The sequence below is a fragment of the Nelumbo lutea genome, chromosome 3 (assembly GCF_056320005.1).
Source record: "Nelumbo lutea isolate HS-2025 chromosome 3, American lotus-T2T, whole genome shotgun sequence".
Taxonomy (NCBI): domain Eukaryota; kingdom Viridiplantae; phylum Streptophyta; class Magnoliopsida; order Proteales; family Nelumbonaceae; genus Nelumbo; species Nelumbo lutea.
This window is the reverse complement of record NC_142686.1, coordinates 45,452,215-45,474,801: the sequence shown is the minus strand read 5'-3', so window position 1 is coordinate 45,474,801 and position 22,587 is coordinate 45,452,215. Positions and strand designations below refer to the sequence as shown.

The following is a 22,587-nucleotide window of genomic DNA, read 5'->3' as shown; positions in this document are numbered from 1 at the left end:
TTATTTCTCGAGTCACGCTCGGAAGAAATAGTTTCAGGAGGCCATATGAATTGATGAAGCGCGATCCGACCGGTCTTAGCTGTCAACAACCTTGCTTCTGAACTGGGTAGCAGGGAACCTAAAACGGAGGAGATGAGGAAGCTTTGGGGGGGAACCTGGTGTAGCGGCTCCGAAGCTCAAGTTAGAATCCTTCAAAAGCAAGATAACACCAGATAGCGCAAAGTTTGCATACCTTGTTTGTTGGGGGCAGGGGGCTCTTATAATCACTTCGCGCACTCGCTCCGAGGCCCTTGTCAGGACGGGTATGATTACCCTTGCGCTTGTCAATTCGGCCGTCGTCCTTTCTGCTGGGACAGAACCGTCACTGCCTAACCGTCTCTCTAACTGGAGATGGCGGTGTCAGTGGCGGTGGCAGGTGGCCGTTTAAGTGCGGCCGCCAAGCGTCAGATCCCAAGTCAGTCAGGTGCGACGCCCTCGGGCACAGACTTCCTCAGTGTCAAGCATGGTACGACTTGTTTGGTTTTGGTGCCCAGAAGGTGATGCGGAGTGGTGAGCGAGGCGAAGTCTTGAGTTCGGAGGTATCTATGGGGCAGGAGTTCGGCGAGATGTATCCCGAACTGTTACAAGGTTGGCCAGTTCGGCGAGGTATATCCCGAGCTTTTACAAGGTTGGCCAGTTCGGCGAGTTATATCCCGAGCTGTTACAAGGTTGGCTAGTTCGGCGAGGTATATCCCGAGCTGTTACAAGGTTGGCCAGTTCGGCAAGGTATATCCCGAGCTGTTACAAGGTTGGCCAATTTGGCGAGGTATATCCCGAGCTGTTACAAGGTTGGCCAGTTCGGCGAGGTATATCCCAAGTTGTTACAAGGTTGGCCAGTTCGGCGAGGTATATCCCGAGCTGTTACAAGGTTGGTCAGTTCGGCGAGGTATATCCCGAGTTGTTACAAGGTCGGCCAGTTCGGTGAGGTATATCCCGAGTTGTTACAAGGTTGGCCAGTTTGGATTACTCTGATTTTGGGCCAAGGGTGAGTTCGGGTCCCCCGTAGGGAGTTCGGTCCGCTGGTGTCCCCTTGCTCACACCTTAGGCTTGGCCCTTTTGCCGAGTTGTTGCTTCTGCCATGTGTCGCATAACTGTGAGGTCGGGCCAAATCTTCCTTCATCAATTGCCCCCCACTCCTCGCGCCAAGGGTCTTGCCCTGGTGCGGGGAGTTTCGCGAGGTAGTAGGTGGATTTGTCCCGTCCTTCGAATCTTGACTACGCGAGTTGCTTTTGCCAGGGTTCTTCGGTTTCTGAGAAGGCTGGAAACGTGCCTACTCATAAATGCTGATGGTTGTGACAGCGCGCGTTTTAAATTTCAAAAATTCGCGCCGCTGGGACATGATAGCAGGTCATTCAAAAAGGCGTGCCACTGTTGTACATGCGTGAGCGGTTGTCAGGGAGACGTGCGGCGCAGTCAGTTTCGGAAAGACGCGTGTCGGCGCGACGTCGGTTTCAAAAAGGTGTGTGCTGATGTTTCGCTCTTTTCAGAAAGACGTGCGCCAATCACGTCTTGACTTTATGGGACGTGCGGTCAGCAAAAACGTGGGCCATCGGATCGTCTTTGATCTGAGCGGTCGATTCTTGGTTACTGTAGCTATAAATAGTGGGGGACCCCAGTCGATTTGTCACTTCTGCGGTTTGTCTACTGAGCTCGCATCCAACTTTTCAGCTTGCGTCCAAATTTTTCCCAGCTCGCGTCAGGGCTGGTTACATAACCTTCAAGATTCTTTGGCTTGTTCCCGTCTCCGAAGCCTTCAAAACTTTCTTTCGATGAGTACCTTCCTGAATCCACCTTTTCCTCAATGTCTAGCTTTGATAGCTCAGACAACTCTTCAAATAGGGTCGACGTAGGTTCTACCAATCGAACCGTATCCCCCGACTGCCTCAGTGATCCTGAGGTGGAACTCGAGGACTATGAACCAGTAGGCCGAGCCGCTTCGGGCAGTTTGGCGTCTACCTCCCGTCGAGGTCGAATGCTAGACAGGTTTGGTCCCTCGACCATGACGCCTGAGGGGCTTCAATCCATACTTATGTCTTACAACCTTCTTGGGGGGTATACATATTTTATTCCTTCGGGTAGCTTTCCTTGGGAACAAGGTCCTGATGAGATCGTGATTTTTCGAGAGCAGCTCGCTGCGGGGTTGCGACTTCCTTTCCACCCCCTTCTCGTCGAAGTCATAAACCACTTCGGTGTCACCATTGGCCAACTTCATCCGAACTCTATTCGGAACCTGGTGGGGACAGTTTCCCTTTTTTGTGAGCAGAATTTCCCCTTGGGCTTAGAGATATTCTCCTCCATCTTGATGCTCAAGAGACAGGTGGGTTCTCTTCCTGGGGGAAGACGGACGTATTACCTTTCTCCTCACCAGGGTTTTAAGCTTCTGCACGATCTTCCTAATAAGGTCCCGGCGTGGAAGCGGGACTACTTCGGTGTGCGAAGTGCACAAGGATGGCCCTTTCAGACTGGGTGGGGTGAGGCCGCTCCTGATTCAGGTGTTACTCTCGATAAAGAGACGGTGAAGGGCCTCCGGCAATGGGCACGACAAGGTTTAAAGTGCCATCACTACTTAACAGAGGCCAAGCTTATTGCGGCCGGCCTGAGTTCGGGTAGGTTTCTAGCTATGCGGTTTCTTGCTTGCTTTGTTCTTTCATTTTTCTGATGTCGAACTCATTTCTATAGGTGTGATGGACGCGGAGAGAACTCGTGGGGGGCGTCTGTTCCAAGGTATGAAGAGGAGGAAGCGGGTCGCCAAGCGAACTCGTACCGAGCTGCCCCTGGATGAGGAGCCCCAAGTTCCAGACCACATGCCAGAGGATCTGCCTAGGGAACCCGAGGTGACTCCACCGATGCATGAAACTGCCGGGGCACCTTACGCTAAGACCACTCATACGGGTGCTCCTGCATACTCAAGTGCTCCTGCTCACTCTGGGTCCACTCATACGCGGGTTGGGCCCTCGGGTTCGGGAGCTCAAGGGGAGTTCAGGAGCGTGTTGACGCCAAACTACGCTCTTCAGAAGAGTAGGGAGGCTACTTTCCTTGAGGAGATCGCGGTGTGGACCGATCTTCCTTTGAATCAGGTCGCTTGCCGCGCCGTAACACATGCTATGGTGGTAAGTTAGATTTCGTTTGCCTTTTTCATTTTCTATCGCTTTTGCTGTTATTGCTCACTTGTTTCTTTTGGTAGGTGAATTCTTCAATTCATGCCTTAGCGGCCCAAGTGGAGAGGAGCTCGCGACAGGCGCGAGCTGCTGAGGTTGCCGCTCATGCTGCTGAAGAAGCTTTCCGTGCTGTAGAGGTGAATACCCGAGCTGCTGAGGCGGCCGCTTATGCTGCCGAAGAGGCTGCTCGCGTTGCGATTGCCAGGCAGGCAAGGTCTCAGCGTGACGCCGAGGCCATGGGGGTAGTTGTCAAGCATATGGTGGACTTGAAGTTGGATTTGTAGCATCAAGTCGAATATCTTTAGGAAGGCATCAGGGAGAGAACACGGATTTTTTCCCAAGGCATTGAAGACGACAAGAAGAAGGTCATTGAAGACTACATTGCCTCTCCGCGTTTTGACGATCTGATGGTGGATTCTTCCAGGAGGGGGTTCAAACTGAGCAGGTGGATGATCCAGAATACGTACCCCGACCTCGATGTTAGTGCCATATCCACTTTGCATATAACTCAGGAGATGGCCAATGCTGCCGATGGCGAGCCGGACTCTGAAGGAGAGGCAGGGCCTTCGGGTGTTGTTGAAGTGCCTTCTGATGGCGAAGAAGTAGCTCCAGGCATGTAACAACCTTTTTTTTTGTTAGTCCCTTCTGATGGCCAATGTACTGTTTCTTGCAATGGAATAGATAATCTTTTTGCCCGTGTTCCTTTTCCCCGAACTGATTCCTTGTCGAACTGAATATGCCACTTTCTTGTCCGGGTTATTATACTTCCGCGACCTGTTTTGCTGTGAAGGCTTTTTGCAGCTAAGTGATTTTTTTTCCGAGCTGATAATATGCTCGACTTCTTTGCTTGTTTACGCCGAGGTTCCTCTTGGCTCTGCATCGTGGCACATAGGACCTGATTTCGTCCACTTCGCTTGGCGGTTTATAGGTAGTATCGCCTTAAGTTCACGATGTTCCACGCTCGAGGTACTTGTTTGCCTTCCAAGGTTTCAAGTTCGTATGCCCCCCCGAGCGCTCTTTTTACTTTATAGGGCCCTTCCCAGTTTGGTCCAAGTTTGCCCACACCGGGTTTGGGCACCATAATTTTACGAAGGACCAGGTTGCCAACTCGAAAGCTTCGTTGCTTTACTCTGGTATTGTAGTAGCGAGCTACCTGCTGCTGGTATGCCGTTGTTCGGATGTGCTCGAGGTCCCTTACCTCGTCCAATAGGTCAAGGTTGGTACGTAACTCGTCTTCGTTCATCCGATCGTCGTATGTTTTTAGTCGCAATGTTGGTACTTCGATTTCCACCGGGATCACTGCTTCAGTGCCGTAGGTGAGGTTGAAGGGGGTTTCTCCCGTGGCGGTTTTTTCTGTAGTTCGGCGAGCCCATAAGACACTTGGTAGCTCTTCGGCCCACAATCCCTTAGCTTGATCCAGACGTGCTTTCAGTCCGCGCAGGATGGCTCTGTTCATTACTTCCGTCTGACCGTTTGCTTGCGGGTGTGCGATTGATGTGAAGTTTTGCCGAATCCCCATGTTTTGGCACCACTCTTGGAACTTGATATCCTCGAAATGCTTGCCGTTGACGGAGATTAGTACCCGAGGTAACCCGAAGCGACATACTATGTTCTTCCAAAAGAAGTTCTGTATGTTTCGGGCCGTAACAGTTGCCAGAGGTTTGACTTCTATCCACTTCATAAAGTAATCTACTGCAACAACTAGGAATTTTCTTCCACCTGTTGCTGGTGGGAAAGGCCCCAGGAGGTCGATGCCCCATTGCGCAAAGGGCCACGGGCTGGCGAGGTATTTGAGGTTGGAGGTAGGTTGATGGTGGATATTGGCGTGCTTCTGACACTTGTCGCATTTTCTGATGAGCTCGACAGCTTCTGCCTTCATCGTTGGCTAGTAGTATCCTTGTCAAAGTGCTTTTTGGGCGAGTGCTCTGCCTCCCAAGTGTCTGCCGCACAGGCCTTCATGAGTGTCGCGGAGTATGAACTCGATTTCAGCAGGTCGCAAGCAACGCAAGTTGGGGAGCGTGTACGACCGTTGGTATAACCGTTCGTCTATTATGACATATTTGGCTGCCTGGCGCTGCACCCTCTTGGCCGCATTGCGTTCTGCAGGGAGGGTTCCGTCTATCAAGAAGCTCGCGAGTGGGTCGATCCAGCTCAGCTCTGCTTCCAAGACGGGAGCGACCTCCTCTGTCCCCTCGAGAATACTAGGCCGAGGTAAGTCCTCTACGTAAACAGTTCTCATGTTGTTGTGACTTGTGCTGGCTAACCGGGACAGAGCGTCGGCCTCAGTGTTCTCTGACCTCGGGATTTGCCTGATGAAGTGTGACTGGAAGTTCAGCAGGGCTTCTTTTACTTTCGCCAAATATGCGATCATGGAGAGCTCGCGTGCTTCATACTCGCCTGTAACTTGGTTGACCACGAGCTGGGAATCGCTGTAGATGACAAAGTGTTTTGCCTTTACCTTTCGTGCTAGGTCCAGCCCAGCTATCAGTGCTTCATACTCTGCCTCATTGTTGGATGCCGCGAACTCAAAGCGTAGTGCGTATTCTAATTTTGTGCCTCCTAGGCCGCATAAGACTATTCCAGCTCTGCTACCTTGCCGGTTCGAGGAACCATCCACGTGAAGGATCCAGGGCTCCTCATCCCAGTTCGCGTTTCGCCTGACCAGGAGAGATGCCACACTGGCTGCTACTTCACGGGGTTCAGACTCTATTGGCTCGAGAGTTCCGGGTTCGCCCGAACTAGGGTCCTCGGGCTCGACCTGTAGGGCTTCGTGGCTGAAAGTGCACTCGGCGATAAAATCTGCCAAAGCTTGGGCCTTAATAGCAGTTCTTGGCTTGTACTGGAGGTCATACTCATTGAGTTCGATGGCCCATTTCGTCAGTCGACCGGAAACCTCGGGTTTGAGTAAAACTTGTCTCAAAGGTTTGTCAGTCAGGACGATGACGGTGTGAGCCTGAAAGTATGGGCAGAGTTTCCGAGCTGCTGTCACCAGTGCGTATTCTAGCTTTTCTATCTGCGGGTACCATGTCTTTGCTCCCTGCAAAATTTTACTAACATAATAGATGGGTCGTTGGACCCGGCCTGTTTCTTTTATTAGTACCGAACTGACCACCTATTCGCTTGCCGAGAGGTACAGTTCTAAGACCTCGCCCACCTCGGGCCGGGCTAAGGTCGGCACACTAGCGAGGTAACCTTTTAGCTCGTCAAACGCGAGCTGACAGTCCTGGGTCCACTCGAACCCTTTGCCTTTGATTGCTTTGAAGAAAGGTAGGCAGCGGTCTGCTGATTTGGATATGAAGCGGCTTAGAGCGGCTATGCGGCTGTTTAGCCTCTGAACTTCTTTTACTTTCCGAGGTGGTCTCATATCTAGAATGGCTTTTATCTTGTCCGGGTTGGCCTCAATACCGTGTCGATTGACAATGTACCCTAGGATTTTGCCCGAGGTGACGCCGAAGACACATTTGTTGGGGTTCAATTTCATGCTAAACTAACGCAGGATTTAGAAGACAGAATCTAAGTCTTGTATTAATTCTTGTGAAAACTGAGTCTTGATGACCATGTCGTCTACATAGCATTCTATCTTCGTGCCAATCAGGGGCCGAAACAGCCTATTTTCAAGTCTTTGGAAAGTCGCTCCGACATTTTTTAATCCGAAGGGCATGACCTTGTAGCAATATAGGCCGAACTCGGTTATGAAGCTATTTTTTTCCTCATCGGATGGGTCCATTCGGATTTGGTTGTAGCCCGAGTAAGCGTCTAGGAAGCTTAGCAACTCATTTCCCGAGGTCGCATCCACTAGGCGGTCAATTCTGGGGAGGGGGAAGCAATCTTTCAGGCAAGCTCGGTTCAGGTCAGTGTAGTCGACGCACATGCGCCACTTGCCATTTGCCTTTTTTACCAACACCGGGTTGGCCACCCAACTCGGGTAATGGACTTCCCTTATAAAGTTTGCTGCGAGGAGCTTCTCGACCTCCTCGTCGATCGCCCTCCAGTGTTCTGGGGCTAAGTTGCGTTTCTTCTGTCTAATGGGTCTGACTACAGGGTCAGTATTAAGTTTGTGAGTTATCAGGCCGGGGCTAATGCCGGGCATGTCAGCCGCAGACCAGGTGAAAATATCTAAATTTTGAAGTAAAAAACTCACCAGTTCGATTTGTAGGGGTTCCTCGACAGAAGCTCCGATCTGAAGTGTGCGAGCTAGGTCCGTAGCCGAAGTCGGGATTGCGGCCGTTTCCTCCGCGGGCGAAGCTCGTTCCTCACCTTGCTTTGCAGGCCGCTCCAGTTCGAGGTCATCGGCCGCCTTGGTTTTTCCCTTCAGGGCGGAAACATAACACTTGCGGGACTCGAGCTGGTCGCCCCGAGCTACCCCCACGCCGAAGTCCGTAGGGAACTTCATGGCCAAATAGTAGGTGGAGACCATCGCCCGTAGGATATGCGTGATCAGCCGCCTTATTATGGCATTGTATGGGGAGGGGGTCGCGACCACCAGGAAATCATGGTTGAGTCTGACCGCACAAGGCCATGTGCCAACTTCCACAGGTACTGTTATTTTTCCGAGGGGTCTGATTTCCTCTCCGCTAAAACCCACCAGGGGAGTGTTTGCAGGCTTCAACTCGCTCCTCTGTAACTGTAGCTGGTCAAATGCTGATTTAAAGAGGATGTCCGCTGAGCTGCCCGAATCTACGAGTACGCGTCTGACCTCGAAGTCGCTGATCCTTAGTTTAATGTCAAGCGCGTCATCATGGGGGTAGCGGACCCCTCGCGTGTCGTCCTCCGTGAAAAGATTGGTTCTTCGGTCTTTGGTCTCTTCGGGGGGTTCCGTTCCTCGAGGGCCGCTTCGCGAACTGAAGTCCGGGCCGCTACCGTGGTACACCCTGCTACCACCGAACCTCCCACAATTACATGAATGGTTCCCCGAACTAGCCTCTCTTCCGGAGGCTGTCGCTGCAACGGTTCGGCAGGTCAACTGCTAGACTCGGGGACATCCTTTTCGTGCTCCCCTTGCCGACCTCCCTTATTGTTATTATTGTTGTGTTGTACAAAGTTTCTCAAGTATCCGCGATGGATAAGCCCCTCTATCTCGTCTTGGAGGTTATTACACTGCTCGGTACTATGACCATGGGCTCTATGAAAACTACAATACAAATTCTTATTTCTCTCGTTCGGATTTCCCTTTAGGCGAGGTGGCCACTTCACGTACGGGGCGTCCTTGATCGTCATTAAGATCTCGGTCCGCCTTGTGTTTAACGGTGTGTAATCCGTCCGAACTGCGGGGGGAGCTCGGAATGAATGGTTCGGCTTCGGCTCCCGGGCCGGGTTTTTTCTGTCGATTAGGTTGGAGAGCTCGCCTTCCCTCTTTCTTTTCTCGTTCCCGCCTTCGGTTCATTGGTTGATTTCTTCCTATCCTCATGAACTTGTCCGCGAACTTAAGGAATTCGGCCACGGTTGCGGGCTGGTTAGCCACCATGTGCCATTTGAATTCTTTGTGCATTACCCCTCTTTTGGTCGCCGCGAGCTACACTGTGGGGTCCAACCGCGGTATCTGCAAGCATGCTTCGTTGAATCGCTTGATGTAGCCCCGGATGGATTCTCCTTCCCTTTGGACTACTCTGAAGATGCTTTCCTCTGTTCTGAGGCACCATTGGCTGGTGACAAAGTGTGCAGTGAAGACCTGCACGAACTAGGCCTAGCACTTTATCGGCCCGGGGGCCAGGTTCCTGGACCAAGTGCAGGCTACTCCCCTGAGGGTGGTGGTGAAGGCCACGCACATGCACGATTCACTGGCCCTAGCGAGGTGCATTTGGGACTGGAAAGCGCCAACGTGGTCGTTGGGGTCGAAGGACCCATCATACTTGTCCAGAGGTGGGAGCTTGAAACTTCTAGGTAAGGGGACCGCCAGGAGTTCTTATGCGAGGGGGGAAGGAACCGAGAGAATCGGGGCAGCTCCTACCTCGTCCGAGCTCGTCTCTTTGCCTCTGAGCTCTAACAAGACACGGGTGGCGGTTCGGCGACTTCGTCGGTGCCTTCGTTGCTGAGTGGGCCTTGTACTGGCGCTGCTGGCCTCCGTGTTACCGAGCTTGATGGGCCCGGAATGCTTGTAGTCTGCCGCCAGGGCGCCAAATCAGTTCTCCGTGAGCGGGAACTCGGGCTTGGAGCGCCGGGGTGCCGACCTCACGGGTGAGGTTCCCGACCCGCCTGCGAGTTGCGAGGCGGGGATGATATTTTTCTCTCTTCGGCCTGGGGACGAGGCCTGGCTGTTAGGGGGTTCTGGGGCCGGGAGGCCTTTCCCTGGCAGGGGCGTCCATCCTGCGGGGAGGCCTTGACCGGCCTCGGAGCGGGGTGGCGAGGTGGAAGTAGTGGTTGGTTCAATGGTAGTTGGGGGAACTGCTGTTGATAGTGATACTGAGAGGTATTGTCCAGTACTTGGTGCTAGTGAAGCTGGTGCTGCTGGAACTGTTGCATTTGGGCTTGCATTGCCTGCATGCACTGCATCAGGTCGTCCAACCGATTTTGGCTAGCTGTCAGGGGGATGGCAATCGGTTCAGTAAGGGTTGTCTCAATAAGGGGAGGAAAGGGGATGCTTGTGGTAGGAAGGTTTACGGGCGCCACTGCTTGTGGCGCGTTCAAGCTGGGGATCCCATCCACTGAAAGGGGGATGGTGAACTGTCCAACGCACACTACGGGACTTGAAGTTGTTCCCCGGTGGTGTTTGTCTCCGTGCCACGTCCAGCGTTGCTGGAGGAGGCCATGAGTGTTGGGTTTTTTGAAGAAAAGGGGTTATGGAAGTTTGGAGGGAGGCTTTTTGAAGCGTTTCCCACAGACGGCGCCAATTGATGAAGCGCGATCCGGCCGGTCTTAGCTGTCAACGACCTTGCTTCTGAACTGGGTAGCAGGGAACCTGAAACGGAGGAGATGAGGAAGCTCCGGGGGGGAACCCGATGTAGCGGCTCCGAAGCTCAAGTTAGAATCCTTCAAAAGCAAGATAACACCAGATAGCGCAAAGTTTGCATACCTTGTTTGTTGGGGGCAGAGGGCTCTTATAATCACTTCGCGCACTCGCTCCGAGGCCCTTGTCAGGTCAGGTATGAGTACCCTTGCGCTTGTCAATTCGGTCGTCGTCCTTTCTACTAGGATAGAACCGTCACTGCCTAACCATCTCTCTAACTAGAGATGGCGGTGGCAGGTGGCCGTTTAGAGTGCGGCTGCCAAGTGTCAGATCCCAAGTCAGTCAGGTGCGGCGCCCTCAGGCACGGACTTCCTCAGTGTCAGGCATGGTATGACTTGTTTGGTTTTGGTGCCCAGAAGGTGATGTGGAGTGGTGAGCGAGGCGAAGTCTTGAGTTCGGAGGTATCTATAGGGCAGGTCAGTTCGGCGAGATGTATCCCGAACTGTTACAAGGTTGGCCAGTTCGGCGAGGTATATCCCGAGCTGTTATAAGGTTGGCCAGTTCGGCGAGGTATATCCCGAGCTGTTACAAGGTTGGCTAGTTCGGCAAGGTATATCCCGAGCTGTTACAAGGTTGGCCAGTTCGGCGAGGTATATCCCGAGCTGTTACAAGGTTGGCCAGTTCGGCAAGGTATATCCCGAGCTGTTACAAGGTCAGCCAGTTCGGTGAGGTATATCCCGAGCTGTTACAAGGTTGACCAGTTCGGTGAGGTATATCCCGAGCTGTTACAAGGTTGACCAGTTCGGCGAGGTATATCCCGAGCTGTTACAAGGTTGAGCAGTTCGGATTACTCTGGTTTTGAGCCAAGGGTGAGTTCGGGCCCCCATAGGGAATTCGATCCGCTAGTGTCCCCTTGTTCACACCTTAGGCTTGACCCTTTTGCCGAGCTGTTGTTTCTGCCACGTATCGCATAACTGTGAGTTCGGTCCAAATCTTCCTTCATCATGAACCAAATTGGATTCGTTAATCAGCTTATAAGCTCCATTCTGCAGGGTCTTAAAGAAGAAGCAAAGTTGGATTTGTTAGATGGCCCGACACCCGGCAGGAAAACCAAGTTGATTTCAGTGGAGAGTTTGGTACAAGTGCTTTGGCGTTTGAACAAAGCGTCGAGAATACGAAAGTGGTCATATCTCATATGATACTTCTGTTATTCTATACCATTTTAAAACCCAAAACAGATCTGACTAGCGATGGCGAGCTAATCAGTAAAAAATATGGAGTATATCCAATCCAGATGGGTCGGATCCTGGTCTGGCTCTAAATGGATTGCACTTAAAAACTACCGGCATGGTGAGTTTGACCTAGAATCCATTATATTAATATCGGATTCTGATCGATCCGATCGAACCGGATTGAACTCAAGCACCGTGATAAATCCGGGTCGAATATATATTATGATTCTGACCTCTGAAGAAGGTCCGAAGCACGCGCAAGCCCTAAACAAGAGCAGACAGTTGGGTGTCATAGGGGTGAGGGGTAATTTACAGAGCATTTTGAGGCGTAACCCTCGAGTAGTAAGGGTCCGTTGAATTCCAGGAATAAGGAGTTGCGAACAGGAATTATTGGAATATAATGGTTCATTTAATTCCTACCGTTTGGTTGGGCGGATCAGAATCCTATTTCCATTCTTCCTGGAAAGGTCTTCCCCTGTTTGTCAATTCCAGTAGATTCCGATTCTAATACCCATCTAAACCAACAGCCAACAGGTAGGAAGGAGGAATAAAACATTCTAATTCCAATTTTCAGGGATTTCGATTCCAATTCCGGTTCTGGGTGTGAACCAAATGGACACTAAAATTTTATACAGCTTTTCCGATATGTTGGACATGGGTCTGAATCCTATCATAATAGGTTTTTCTCCTCTAAAATATAGTCACTATAAAAACAATACCATATGAACCTAACTGTTCAGATTTGGGGCTTTAATCAATCAGACTTTTGTTCTGAGTGTGCTTTGTGGCGTTAAATTACATCCTTTAGAATACCAAACATCATTTATATATACAACGTACTGAATTTGTACACTTTAGAACAAGTAGACTGTAGACGTTCTCTTAGCCAATTTTTTCTATGAAACTAGCAGCTTCAATGGTCGTATCATAGCATTGTCCTCATGGTCCAGAATCTGCACAAATAGAAATCAGACAAAAAATTATTCAGTAAGTATATATGAGTTGGTTTGCTTGAACCCAATCTACCGTGTGAGCTGCTGGTAGTCGCAGCAGATGTGAGCTCTGTTTGTTTCGTTTATATCCGTTTGACAGAAAAAAAAAAAAAAAAAAAAAGGTCTGTATTATTCTACTTATATGTGAAGAGGAACTGAGTAGAAAAAAGATTGGTACATGACAATGGTAGACATATCCAGGTTCTGCGGTAGCGTCGAACGGATAAGGCTCGCCGTTCTCAACCAGATTAAACTTGACGACCACCGTCGTCTGGTATCCGGGCTCTATCTTCACAGAGTTCTTCCATGTTCTCTCGTAAGGAGGTATGTCAAGCAACTTCCCGGTTGCATGGGCGGCCACATTGCAGGCGACTGCATCATTCTTGGTTGTCATGCAAGCCTCGAACTCCTCCAAATTCACCAGCTCCTGCACCTTGATTGCCTGTAATGAAGCTAAATGCAGGTGCATTGGGTGATTATCGCCGGTCAAGTTAATCACCTCCCACACCTCAGTGGTACCGGATATTGGTGTCTCTGTCACCGGATCCATCAAACTTTTCCCGTTAATGTAGAGATGTGTGGGAGTCCCGGCATCGGCGGTATACTCATACAACATATCTGGTCTGTGCTGCCTCCTCTGTTGTCGCCGCTTGGTAATTCACTAGATTCGCCGGCACATTTGATCTGTCCGGCAAGAACGGTCGTCTCCGTGCAACTATAAATTTCATGACGTTCCCGTTTAGCTGGTCCACGGCTGAACCAGTCGGGTACGGATATGGGGCATCGTTGGTCAACACCACCCTATTCGTCGTAGAAATTGAAAAGTCAATGACCACGTCAGCAATTTCAGATGGTGCAAGGAGTATATTTGATGTCTGGACGGGTGAGGGCAGGTAGGATGAGTCAGATGCCACTTGGACAAACGGGAGACCGTTGGATAATGAGAATCGGAAATATCGTGCATTGGAGGCGTTTATTATCCTGAAGCGGTATTTCCGACGTTGAACCTTAAGGTACGGCCAGGCTTTGCCGTTAACGATAATGGCGTCACCGAAGTATTCCGGTTGCCACTGGGGATGGATTGACGGATTATCTCCGGTGGAGTTCATGTAGATGGATCCATCGGTGGAAAAGCTTCTATCGAAAACGATCAAGTGTCGGTCAAATTCGGGACCACGTGGGAGGTTGAGAAAGTCATCCAAGAAAAGGTCACGGATGACATAAGCACCGACCAAGCCAGCTAGGAGATTAACGCGTGTTAAGCCAAGCGCATGATCGTGGTACCAGAGGTTCCCGGAGTGTTGGACGTTGGGGTAGGTATAGGTCTGCTGGGACCAGGCGGGTCCGGTGTCTCTGAAGTTGGAGGTGAACCAGGCAAAGGCGCTGCCGTCACTTTGTGGCTCGTGGACCCCGCCGTGGAGATGGACGACGGTGGGGACGGTTGGATCCCATGAGAGTATGTGATTTTGAGGGAGATGATTTTGCCACGTCACATAAATTGGTACTCCTCGGAGTGTCTCGATTGTGGGACCGGGAACAGTGGCGGTCATTCGGGAGGTTCCATACGCGAAGACTGTCGTCGGAGGCAGGTCACGGTGGAACTTCTGTAGCAGAGTGAAGAAAGAAAAAGTTAATCAGACATGAGAAACAAGCAGGAGGGAGGAATACTTACTGTGTGAATCAAGAAGAAATTAGTACCCATTTCTTTTGATACATGCCGATGGTGAGACTTGAGGGAATGGGAAGGCGATATAGCATGGAATAACCGTAGAGTTTAGGCATTTGTGGGAGTTCATCGACGAACATTTGCAGAGAAGCGGCTACTTGCTGAAGACTTGCTTCGGTTATAGGAGCCTGTGCTTGTGCTTGAGCTCGGCAAAAAATATTGGAGATGATTATTAACGTTACTGTGATTGTGATTGTGAGAGAGAAAAAAAAATCTGTGGGTCTTCATTGTCTAATGCAAGGAAGGTCGCCACGTGGAAATGGTTGACCGGACAGCATGCATATGCATGATATTCTTTTGGGTTCAGGCTTTTCCTAGTATAACGAACCAATGTACTGAGTACCCAGTTGGACTGGATGGACACAGGACTGAACCGGCGGGCATCTAGTCTAACTCTGGTCTGCACCAGCATCATCATCAGACTTGGTGAAGGTGAAGGACCCGTGTTACGTTGTGGAAGTAGGAGAAAGACCAAAATACCATGCATACCTACCTCTGAATAACATAGAAGCTACGACCAAGACGATGATGAGAGAGAAAGAGAGAGATAAGGTAGAGAAGGCTAGTTTGGTTTGGGTTCATCTCAAGCTTTGCAGGAACACAATGTTTTCATGTTTGGCTTAAAGCACCACTTTGTACATTGGTGATACCCCCCAACTTACGAAATTTTGTTCTTTTTCGTCGAATGATGAGCAAAGCAGACTACTTTACGTGGTTCAATTAATTAATCAAAAAATCACCCAATTATATAATTAACACAAATTGAATAATGAATACCACCAGCTCATATTATTCCCTTATTTTTCAGTTCATATTTTACTTAATTTGTGAACTGAGGTCCATGCATTTTCTTCCAAGAGTGAGGTTGATTGAGTTTTAGAACTATCGAAACCAAACGTACGTACGTTAGCTCAAGCTATTGCAGTATTTCCCTTTCTTTCTACAATACAGCAAGGGCGCCCTCTTATAGTTATAGGTAGCATAAGCCTGCCTCCCCACTCCCACCCCACAACCTTTACAAACAACTGTTTTTTTTAATTCTAGAGGACTTGCACCGGAAGGAATGAAGGAGCTGCGAATTGATTAAAACATAATTATATGTACTTGTAATTACAAGCAAACCTTTGCTATGTCTTTAATTTTCTAGATTATGGGTTTTATGGCACATTCATCTATGCAACCATTACACGTGCCAGCTTATGTGGCAGTCAGAAATTTCGGCCCACGAATTTGGGTAGTATAAATTAGAGAGAAGTACAAATCAGCCCAGTTCAGAATTTACTATGCCCAAATTACAGGGCATCCTGATCGTGAATTGATGCCAAATTTATGGGCAGGATTTAGTTTATAGGGGGGACAGGGATAGTTGTTGGGAGGCTGGAATTCAGAATTCTACATCGTGTGTCTCCGTACTTTTCCCTATAAATTATGATTGTCTTCAATACAAATACGATTGCCCTTTTATCGGGGTTGGGGTTCATCAAATCAAAGTGATGAAAAATATGATTTATCACGCCATACAAATTACAAGGGAGTCACTTCATTTCAATGTTTTCAACCCGCCCTTGATTCAGTCGGTCAAATCGTTTAAACCATCACTCAATCAGGTTTCTAGATTCAGTTTAGTCAATACCTGTCAAAGACTTGGTTAAGAATCATTTGATTCGGTCAATTCGACTGTTAACCTGTTTGACCTGGTGATTGAGTCGCGGGTTATATATTTAATACATACAAACTTTTGGAAGTCATAACTTTGCACTCCAATGTCTGATTGAGGTTTTTTTTTTATTATTTTGGATAACTTTTCAAGATCTATGCATCCCAAGGAGCCCTAGGCGCTTTCCCCTGTTATTTTATAAAAAAAAAAAAAAAACCTTTGTTTTTTGCCTCAAATTGCAATTTTTAATATTTCTTATAAATAAAAAAATAAAAACTAAATTTAAAAATATAAATTAAATATAAAATAATACATATAACATATCTAAAACATATTTATACTCTATTTATTGCTAAAATATATATTTATACACATACACTATGTATATATGTGTGTGTGTGTGTGTATAATGATGTGGCATGGTCTGAATCGTTCAATCCAGCTGATCGAACAGGTGACTTGTGACCCAGAGAAAAAATAGTTCAGCCTCTAGGTCGGTTTTTAAAACATTTCTTCAATTCAATTCAATTGAATAAAAAAAAGAAGCATGTGAGGGACTGATATATTGCCATTTAGATTTGAAACACCACATTTGACATTTTAGATAACAATAGCTATTTGTTTTGATCAACTCAAAACGTTTCTGATTATGTGACATGACAACTCATACTTCACATCAATTTCTATTGATCAAACCCAAACATTTATGGAGATGTTTGAATCCATTGGCATTTATTGAAAAAATGCCATCACACCAACGTCACAAAGGCATATCGGCATTTATTGCAGATAAAGCAAAATGAAACAATTGTTTGGTTTCATCGTTTATCAAATAAATGGCAGAAAATTGAAATGCTTTGATTTTTGTGCATGGGGAATTTGGGGAAACATCAAATTCTTGTTTCCCCAACGGACGTTTCTTGAAACCAAATTCTGATGTGGCACACTTTAATGAGTATTAATTTGAGGTGGAGAGTAAAAAACGTTTAGGGTGAAGTCCAACCAAACAACAAAAATATGAAGCATTTAAAGTAAAAAACGTTTGAAGTGAAAAAGTATAAATAAACATTTAAAGTGAAAATGTGCAAATAAACACCATGTCCATAAACGCCCACGGAACCAAACACATACCATATGTATGAAGAAATAGCAACACTATCAAGCACAAGCTATATTACAATGCAATGCAAAACAAAACTATTTATTTTAATTAAGAAATTTCAAACTTCCATAGTTGATGTCAAGACTTGAAGAGAAATGGTCCACTTTATAAGGGTCTACATAGCTGATGTAGGCTGGGTAACTAATAATGTGGCTAATCTACTGGATTGCTTATTTGATGGGAAAATCCGTGTCATGGGTTTCTATAACTATATACAACTAGCTAGTGTGTTTCATAAAGTTTGTCTCAAGTGTTACAATCATGGTTTATAAAACTGACCCGGAGATCGAACGGGTTAGGGGTCCAGTTACCGGGTCGAATGGTCCAACTATTCGAACCAAAGAGTAGGTCGTTCTAACAAAAATTTAAATTAAATTTATAAAATAAAAAATGGTCAAAACCACTCGAACAGTTAACCGCCCGGGTCAGCAGTTTGCTGACCAAAATCAACAGCTTTTGAAGAAAATTCATTTTTGGGGAAACTAAAACCGGTCACCTGACCAATTCCCGATTTTTCCGGTTCGACCATCCAATCTGGTTTTGAAAAACCATGGTTCCCATATTGTATCCTAAATAACAAACTATTCCATAATTGCCCCTATCGATTAGACCATTCAGCCCATCTCCCAGTCATGATTCTAGTTTGGGTTAACCCTAAATCCACCCTCAATCAAAAAACCATTGATTTGACAGCAATCCACCATCCCAAGTAGCTAAACCTTTAACCTACTTGACCTAGTCAATGGGTCATGGGTTGCAAATTAGCATTACTAATATCTATGCATATAAATTTATACTACTATTAAATTATGAATGGGAGTGTGGAACTTTTGTTTGATTAAAATACCTTCGAATTTGATTCTTCTTTAATTGCAAGGATAGAAATGTAATTTGAATAACCATTTTCTCCTCATTCAAATTCCCCATTCATTAAGTCTTATATTAAAGGTATTATTATTAACTCTCATTAATATTCATTGAATCTTATTTTTAACTATAATACCCCTATTTTTGAATTTGTTCTCTCTCTAACTGTGATGACACAAAATGCAAGTTAAACTACTACATTTCTACTCATTCAATTCATTAAGTCTTATATTTAGGCTGTTAACTCTTATTCTCTCATTAAATCCTATATTTAGACTATTATTTTCATCAATAAATTCTATCAATTGTATCTATATCCAATATTTTTAATGACATAAAATACATGGTTTTTAAAATTGACCAAAAAAATCAACTGTTCTTCCATCCTAGTGGCCAATAAAGCCCCATTTAGCATGGATCTTGAAAATTGAGTCTTAGGATCCTTTTAGAAAAGAATAGAATTTGAGAATTCTCATGTAGAGAATTTATAGATGCATTTGGCACATTCATTTGATTCTTGTTTCTTAGATTCCTCATATCAATTCTTTAAATGAGAAATACATATAAAATCATGTCAATCAAGACATTTGCTTTGCATTATTTTATTTTGTAGGAGGTGCATCCATTCTTAATCAAGAAAATAACAAGAACAAATAAATTAAAATTTAGAATTACAGAAATATTTCCACAATCAAGACTCTCCACCGTACTATTACGAAGCAAGTTCCATTAGTACCATTTAAGGTATCATTAAATTCGGTCATGGATTTACTATCAAAGTCAGAAAAAACTAGTGTACACCAAACTGTTAATTTGTTCATATAGCAATGATGCCACACACCAGAAGTTCATATCTAATCATGCTAGTGTGCAGTCGGAAAATCCACACAGCTTAATATCATTAGGGAAGACGTCACAACCATAAAGCATAAAGCAAAAAGATCCAAAAGCCATCATCTAAAATTGCTCACTGGGTTTTCAATGATCTCTTTCTGGTGTTCTATAACGCTAAAAACATGGAATAATAGACAAGGAAACGTTTGGAATAACAGAGAAAATGGTAGCAAAGGGAAAAAAATAAAGGTATATGAGCAACAAAGCAAAAATCTTTAAGAAAAAAAATGGAGAAATGAATTTACCTAGATTATTTGAAGCCTCTTGGAGGTTTGAAGAGAATGGTGAATTTTGAGATTTAACATATCAGCACGATAAATCTCAAAAATGTCTGGAAAAATCAAAACAAAGAGGATGACAATTGAAAGAGAAAAAAACAAATGAATGTATGAATAACGAAAACCAAAAACTTGAAGAAAACACGAAAATAGAGATTTTTACCTGAAAGCCTATTGGTTGCCTATGAAAAGAGTCACAGAGAGCCATTGGAGAAGAACATGCCCAAACGACAGGATTTAGGGGCTTTTGTCAAGGTTCTCTCATGTTTTTCTTGTGAAATTACTGAAGTGCCCATGTTTTGTACATGAAACATGGGCACACATGTTCATATTTATAATAGAGACGAGAATTATAAGAATGAGAATCTTCATCTTAGAAGTTTCTTTTTATGGATTCCGAAAATCATGATTTTGGAGTGGAAATTCCATAAAAAATAGAGCGATTCTCAAGATAAGTCAAACCCAAATGACAATCCCATTTGGAGAATTGCTAGAAACATTTCTCTAGATGGATACGAAATAGGGCCTATCAACCATTTGGGTCAAATGGGTCAATATATGATGCACATTTCTAATGTTTTATAATCATATTAAAGAAAATTAAGTGTGATAAATAATAATCTTTCCTATTGATGTTGGAATGAAATGTTAATTTAAAAGCAAACCAAGAATATAAATTATTTTTGTGGTGGTGGGTTAGCAATTCAACCTTTTGACTCAAATGTGTTAACCCTTGATGTCATAATTAAATAAAAAAAAAAGTTAAACAACACAATAATATTATGTAATAATACGAAAATTTTGCAAAAAAAATATTTAGGCAATTATCTAATATTTTATATTAATCATATTAAAGAAAATAAATAATAGTTATTTTTATTGATGTTAGAAATAAAATATAAAATGTCAAGCCAACCCAAAAATGAAATCGTTTTCCTAGTGGCGGGTCAATAGTTCAACCTTTTGGGCCATATGTGTTTGATCTCCTACTTAAATAATAAAAGTTAGAAAAAAGATAAAATATAAAAATTAAAAAAAATAATTCTGTAAAAAAAAACATTTGGAAACATCTCTATTATTTTATATTAATCATATTAAAAATTAAACATGATAAACAATAATTGTTTATAACTTTTTATTGATAATGAAAAGTGCTTTAGTATTTGGTAGTATATCAACAATTCAACCTTTTAGGTTAAATGTGTTAGCCCATGAAATCATAATTAAATAATATAAAATAAAAATAAAAATACAAAAAAAAATACAATGCATATATAAATTATGTATAAAATATTTGGGCATATCTCTTATCTCTTATATTAATTAACCATATTAAAGAAAAATAAGTGTGGCAATGTATAATTGTTTTTATTGATAACAGAAATAAAAGACAAATTTAAAACCAACCTAGAAATGGAATTGTTTTCCTATTTCGTAGTGAATCAACAATTCAACTGTTTGGAACAAATGTGTCAGCCCTTGATGTCATAATTAAATTATAATAATAAAAGTTAAACATGATGAATACACACAAAATTATAATAAAAATACAAAATAAAATGCGGAAAACAATTGGACACATCTCTATTATATGAAACAACAATTAAGTGTGACAAATAAGAATATTTTTATAGACATTGCAATATAAAAAATTTAGAAATTTGGAAACATTAATTATTATAATAATCATCATAAAAAATTGCCACATGCAAAGCACGTACACGTTTACTAATCCATGTAAAGAAATAAAGAGCTGTGAAAACTTCCCGAAACCATAACTTTGCATTTGGTGATTGATTGTCTCATTTTTTTTAATCACCTGCTGATTCAAGCTGCACTCAAAAGGCACATCTCATGGGAGATTGCAAATGAGGAGCAACTGTATAGGTTTTGGGCCTATGCAAAGAGATAGCAAGCTGAGTAAGAGCATCATCATTGTCATCTAAGCCTCGTCTTTACTATATATGGTCAGCTACATGAATCCTATCTTGCCATTTCAATCTATTTAGCACCATATCAATCCTTAGAATTATGGGTACTTAATTCATTTCTAATTACTTCCACCCAAGTCCTCTTTTTCGTATGCTCCCATATAGTTCTAGCCTCTACAACTTGCAATAGATCACTTTTTTCTAATTGGTGTTGTAATTGGTCTTCTATGCACATGGCCAAACCATCTCAATCTACATTTTCTCATTTTACCACCTATTACAGGTGCTCCTAGGTTCCTTGGTATGACTTCATTTCTAACACTCTCTTCTCTAATTTTACCACTCATCCATATAAATATTTACATTTTTGCAACTCTTTTTTTTTATATAATGTTTTATAATTGCTTATTTTCCCAACATATGCTAAGCAAGAGCATGCATCACCTTATTACATGAAAAGGGAATTAGGCAAAAAAAAACTATATTTTGGAAGTCCTTATTTTGAAAGCATTGCAATCATGACTTGTGAGATGAGCCATGGAGGCTTAGTACTATACTACTATCCATCAGGGTCCTAACATCTTCCTCAACCCTTATTAAAGAAAACCCAATTGCCTAGATAATTGTAGGCCTTCAAGTAGGAGTGTTCATGGTCCAGTTCGGTGCAGTTTGAAAAAATCTCGAACCAAACTAAATCAGACCAAGCCGTTTTATTATAGTTTGGAGAACTTTGGACCATTCTTTAATTCTATTGGCTTAACCCAATTAGAAATCCTAAATAGCATCCCTAAAAATTAAAACTTAAAACTTATATTTTATTATAAAGTAAAAGAGATATATTTATAATTTTATGCATTTAATATATATAAATAATTTGGTTTGATTTGATTTACGGTTTGAATCAAACAATGAACACCCCTACCCTCAAGGCTCAAGCTTCGGCCTAAGAGACAAGCACATAATTGGGGCTCCCTTAGTTGCCTTGGTCGCTTCGTCTTTCAGTTTAGCCCCCTTTTCCCGATAATCTCGGACATTGTTAGTTTGGCTGCTATGCTCTCAGTCTCAGATGTTTCCTCTGCCCATGTACCTTTGCTCAAAAAGTGGCTCAAAGAGACTTGTCCGGGGCTAATTCTTGGCCCCTTATCTCTCTTGATCGAGTGGGTCTTGAGTCTAGCCCACCACGACTTGTTTCAAAGCTCTTCGTATTTTTCTAATGAACGAATGAATTTAACCAAAACAAAAAACTATACGAACACATTAAAACTATAATGATTTTAAAGTTCAACTTTTTTAAACACACATTGTAATTTTTTAAGTATCAATCAAAAGATAGAGAAAATAGAAAATTTTAATTAATTACTAAAACTGGTTTTTTTAAGTGTCAATGAAATATCTAAAAATAAGAAATAATTAACATTAAAATCAGCACTTTAAGTATTAATAAGATATATATTTTGGTTTCCTAAATTATACATGAGATATAAAATTACATTAATTTTATTTGTATACCTTATTTTCCATAATTTAGGCATTAGATATGCTTAAAATATTTTTGTAGGTTCTTCTCAACTAAAACTTATTCTTCGTTGAGATTTCCAGTGTTAAAGAAAAAAAAAAACAGTTTGGTAAGCGGCTCGGTTTATCGGGCTTTTAAAAATGCATTTAAAGACTATATATCACATAGAAAGACCAGAAAACTTCATTTGGATCTTCCCGAAATTCAATATTTTCACTCTTTTCAGGTCTCTCCATGCATGTGTCTTTTCAT

At 44.1% G+C, this 22,587-nt stretch overlaps 1 long non-coding RNA gene and 1 pseudogene across 2 annotated transcripts; both read right to left on the bottom strand.

Annotated features, from left to right (window-relative positions):
- Positions 1-12,057: 12,057 nt before the first annotated feature.
- Positions 12,058-14,517, bottom strand: LOC148864665 (multicopper oxidase LPR1 homolog 1-like; annotated as a pseudogene). The gene is made up of 4 exons (XR_016109577.1): positions 14,304-14,517; positions 14,003-14,211; positions 12,483-13,908; positions 12,058-12,265 (listed from the first exon to the last, which is right to left on the bottom strand). The product of XR_016109577.1 is annotated as a multicopper oxidase LPR1 homolog 1-like (transcript).
- A 3,771-nt stretch (positions 14,518-18,288) lies between these two features.
- LOC148864664 (uncharacterized) lies at positions 18,289-19,193 on the bottom strand. Its single transcript, XR_016109041.1, has 2 exons — positions 19,052-19,193; positions 18,289-18,941 (listed from the first exon to the last, which is right to left on the bottom strand). It is a non-coding gene; the product is annotated as an uncharacterized LOC148864664 (long non-coding RNA).
- Positions 19,194-22,587: the final 3,394 nt, after the last annotated feature.